Raw genomic sequence first — 5,106 nt, forward strand, 5'->3', positions numbered from 1 at the left:
GCCGCGAGATGTTTTATAGGGGGTGGTAAAAAACGTCAGGCACCGAAATCAGGCACCGAAAGTTTCGTTCTTATTCGGTCTGGTTACTACCGTTTACGTCGGAACCGGTTCCCTATTGGAACCCTACCCAACCCTACTCGTGGCACATTAAAAAGCAACCACTTTGAGGAGCGTAGCTGATAGGTACCAGAGCAAACAGAGAGGAGATTACAGAGGTACAGTGGAAATTTGCCAAGTATAGCTTTATAAATAAAGATATACCATTGCTGTTGTCTACGAATTTTAAGTGATGTCCAACCAACTAAATCATAAAGAATGCAGTGATGGGTAAGGGACTTTGTATTTGTACTGAATCGTAGTGATGCATGGTAAACTGAATCAACATGACGCAGGATGGAAAATGCAGCATGCATGTGTAGCGGCGTGTTAGTTTGGAATGGGCATAAATTTGAAGTTTACACCAGGGAGAGCGTTGCCTCACCCCCAAAAGGCAGACTTAAACTCTACCCCTCTAAGATACCCGACTACGCCACCCCGGAGGCAAATTTACCGGGGAATCGCCTGATAAGATTAACTTAAAGCACACAGGTTCGGTTGCGGTTGAGATAAGACCAGAGACAGATGAAATACAAAATGACAGTTTTTATTTGGGCACCATTAATACATGTATAAATATACGAATCAAAATACACACAAACACACACAATTCAGCCTCCACTCCAGGGCTGGGGACTACTCACTCATTTTCTGAAAATGACACAGCAAACACTCGTGCACTCACACTTCAGACCACAAATGTGGAACACTGCAATCGGAAGAGACCACCACCAAGCAGAGAGAGAGACTCGTCCACACAGACACGAATCCTGATCACCCCAACAGCTGGAGAGGAAGCAGAATTACACGTTTAAACACATGGTCAAATATACACACTCACATACATTCTTATAAAACTAAGTACTCAATGGATTAAGAGCAATTACACACACATATGGTTGCCATCCACTAATAAACCAGTTCACTGAAACGGTGGATGCAAGAAAAAAAAAAATACAAATTCACAAATGTAATCAAACAAAAGAAAACGTTCGGTTAACAACCAGTTCACAGAAACTTGGTTGACAACAGAATAATAAATAAAAGAACTAAAACAAATCTATAACAAAAGAATACTAAGGCCCGGTTTCACAGACATGGCTTAAGCCTAGTCCCAGACTAAACTGCCCACTTGAGCTGTCTTAACTCAAAGCGACTTGCACAGATATATATTAAAATAGTCAAAGATTTAGCCTGTTCTGGATTAAACAAAGCCGATTGCAAGAGGAAGGATTATAGCTAGTCTATGACTAAATTGAATCTTAAATTAATCCTTCAAAGAGGCAGGTTTAACTCCTGCTTAGTACTGTTTGTGAGGGAGCATGGAATATTTGGAATATCTAAATGAAAACCAACATGCACAACAGAGCCCAGCCAGAGTACTTGTGGATAGGAGTGATCCATTACATTACTTTGATGACACAGCTTTTCAAGACCGCTTTCGTATGTCCAAGGAAAATGCAGTGGAGATAATATCTTAGCTTGAGCCTAGACTTTCCTGTCTGTCTCTGAGAGGAAGGCCTTTACCCATTTCTCTCCAAGTTCTGCTCACACTGAGGTTTTTTGCGTCCGGGACCTTTCACCGTGAAACTGGTGATTTGTGTGGTGCCAGTGAAGCAACTGTGTGTAGAATAGTTCACAAAGTCAGCAGAGCCATTTGTGAACTGAGGAGTCTTTACATAAAGTTTCCTGATGCTGCTGACCAAGCCAAATATAAAGTGCAATTCTATGAATATGGGCACTTCCCAGGTGTCATTGGCTGTATAGATGGATGTCATGTTCCTGTCAAGTGTCCATCAACCCCTGATGCTGAGGAGTACAGGAACCGTAAGAACTGGTTTTCTATCAATGTTCAGGGTGTATGCACACCTAATTTAGAGTTTTCAAACATTGTTGCGCGCTGGAAAGGTTCAACTCACGATTCAAGGATTTTTGTCAACTCTTCATTATGTGCTCAGTTTCAGAGTGGACAGTATAGTGGACTTCTACTTGGTGACAGTGGATATGGTCAGAGTAACTTTTTATTCACTCCATACATAAATCCCACAACAGCTGAGCAGCAAAGATACAACAGAGCTCATATCCGAACAAGAGGCATGGTTGAACGGATGTTTGGAATATGGAAAAATCGATTCCAGTGTTTACGTAATACACTTCGCTTCAGGCCAAGGAGATGCTGCAAGGTCATCATTGCTACAGCGGTGCTGCACAACTACCTGAAGCAGCACTGCTGTCCTGATCCTCCAATGGAAGATGACGATGAAGCAGATGTGCCCATGACTGAGGCAGCCAGTGACCAACGAGGACTTGCACACAGAGTTGCTTTCACATTGCAGCACTTCAGCTAGATGAGATGTATTTCAATATGGAATGTATTCATTATGCCTTATTTTGCCTTGATAATTTTTGTTCTGTACAAAATTAAAATAGTGTGCAGCAAAATTTTAAAAAATTACTAAACCAATATTGAAATGTTGAAAATGTAGTTTGTGGTTGTTTAAATACACTCAGTCATGAATATCTAAATGACAAAAGGTTTATTTTTGTTTTTATTGTTTATACATCATATTGTTCACCATGGCTGGTAATCACAATTGCCTCCTTACTGTATCGTTTTTGGATCATACCTCTTTCTTCCAACTTCATATCCAATTCAACCTGTAGAATTCTCATTTTCATTTCATGTTCTTCCTTCAGATATTTCATTTTTTCCTCATGAAATTCTCTGGCTAACTTTTCATGGATGGTCATCTTGCTTGTTCTCTGCTGAAAGGTGGTGGCAGCATCTTTTCTCAGGGATGCAGGAGCAGATGTGGAAGGCACACACTCACTGTGCTCTGGCTTTTCCAACCCGTTCAGATTCCTTTCTTCTGTGGGGAAAAACAGAGGCACAAATAAATTCACATGATCCTTACAATGAAAGAAGAATACATACCATTTGTGCTCAGATCTTCATCTGAACTGTTCAAGTGATCATCATCTGGTATACCATCCAGAGGTTGCTGGTGCTGTATTATTCCAGACAGCAAGTCACTCAATTCATCAGTTTTGTCTTTATTTGGTGGTCCACCACCAGTAGTAAATCGCTGTCTTCTGATCTCTGCATTCTGTCGTTTCAAAGCCAGTTTAAGGTTCTTCCACAGAGTCTATACAGGCAAAAATCATTCATTATAAATTGTCCCAAAAATATGAATATGAGAAATGAGCAATGATAATAATGAAGAAATCTCACCTGAAGTTGTTGTATTGGTCTTGTGGTTGCATTTTCATTTGCATTAAATTCATTGCAAATTGCATTCCAAGCACTCCTTTTCTTTTGCTCACTAGCAGTAGTGTGGATTTTACTTTCAATAACTGGATGGTTGGTCAAAATTTGTTTCAGTAGTGTTTTTTCATACTCACTGAAGTTTTTGGAACGAATTCTTTTTGCATCTGCCATTGCTTTGTGTCAAAATGTACACCGATAATAATGTTTTCTGGTCCATTCCAGGTTTTTATGAGCACCATCAGCCCAACGGCATGTGCTTATACTCAACTTAATCAGGCCTATCCCAGGTGTTTTCATTTAAGCTTACTTAATTTACTCCAGGACTCTGTAGTCTCAGAATAACTAAGATTATTTTAAGACACGTTCATGAAAGGTACTTAAATGCCCCAGTTTAACTAGTACACATTAAGGCCTACTCCTGGCTTATGCTAAGCCATGTCTGTGAAACCGGGCCTAAATGTTTTAAAGCAGTAGGTTCACATAAACAAAGCAAGAAAGCAAAACAGAATAAACAACAAAAAAAAAAAATTCAAATTATATAGCGTTACACCACTCAAAAAGGACCCAGATTGTCGTGGAGATTTTAAACTGTATATTAAACTAACCATGTTTATAACATCTAACCTTATTTAACATCTAACATTGGAACAGGATGTACTGTACGAAACCAATGGAAAACTTGTGTCTTTGACTGTGTGCGTATGTATGTAAAAATAACTTAGTTTTGGGAAATGAAACTAGACAGTCTGTTAGAATCTTGTGATTATAGATGAAATCACAAGATCAGAGTTTGCTTTACCTAGTAACAGAGGGGTTTGCATATGAAGAACCAATCAAATAGTGGGGAAATTATGTAATGCAGCCTGACATTTTGTCATACCTCTATACTATAAAAACTGTTGTATATGTGTTTTACGGTGGGATGTCTCAATGGAATTTGTCTGAGATCCACCGGCCTTGATTCTTCTTGGGAGAGTTCTCTGAGAACTGCTCGAAGACTCTCCCGGCCGTTATTAAAGCATTTAGAGGACATTTGCTGAAAGTCTGTCTGTTCATTTCTGCTGCGCAGCAGGTCAGTTTAGGGAATCAAGTAAGTTAGAGTAAGAAACTCGGCCAGATGTCGACTGAAGACGCAAGAGCTAGAGTATAAAGGTTATTAAGTGTCGATTGTAGACGCTCTGTGTCGATGAGTAGACGCAACAGTTTTATTATTTATTAAGTGTCGATTAGTAGACGCTCTGTGTCGACAGTAGACGCAACAGTTTTATTTTAGATAGTCAGGATAGAGGAAATTCCTTTACAAGATCAAGATGATGACTGCTGGATGGTTAAACCATTTAATTTAAATGGTTTTAATTAAAACCATCCTGCAGTCGAGCCAGCAAAGCACCGCGAGACGAGAGTCTGTAACATGACCATATGCAGCACAATACTGAACAACAATCAGTGGTATAACAGTCAGCATATACGAAGACAGCCACAAAAGCCCCAACGAGAAACCCACTGCAATGTTTCTCCTTCCGTCTGTAAACTAGAAAGATAAATACAAATTTAAAGTGGTCAATCCAGACCCTTAGTGCAACAAAAAATAAATTAACACAACCTACCGGTTTAAACTGCTTGCGATGCACAGGGCATTTAAACTCCAGGGCGTAAAAGCAATCGGGTACCACATGCGTTGTACCGCAGGCTTCCTCAGTCCACACTAGAAAGATACGCGAGCCAAAGTACATAAAACCCAG

At 39.8% G+C, this 5,106-nt stretch overlaps 1 long non-coding RNA gene and 1 pseudogene across 2 annotated transcripts; one reads left to right on the plus strand and one right to left on the minus strand.

Annotated features, from left to right (window-relative positions):
- The first annotated feature begins 587 nt into the window (after positions 1-587).
- Positions 588-2,499, plus strand: LOC311295821 (putative nuclease HARBI1; annotated as a pseudogene). Its single transcript has one exon. The product of its transcript is annotated as a putative nuclease HARBI1 (transcript).
- Positions 2,500-2,627: 128 nt separating this feature from the next.
- On the minus strand, positions 2,628-3,206 carry LOC311295822. Its single transcript, XR_014628393.1, has 2 exons — positions 3,032-3,206; positions 2,628-2,966 (listed from the first exon to the last, which is right to left on the minus strand). It is a non-coding gene; the product is annotated as an uncharacterized lncRNA (long non-coding RNA).
- Positions 3,207-5,106: the final 1,900 nt, after the last annotated feature.

Source organism: Rutilus rutilus, assembly GCF_951802725.1.
Source record: "Rutilus rutilus genome assembly, chromosome: 8".
Classification (NCBI taxonomy): domain Eukaryota; kingdom Metazoa; phylum Chordata; class Actinopteri; order Cypriniformes; family Leuciscidae; genus Rutilus; species Rutilus rutilus.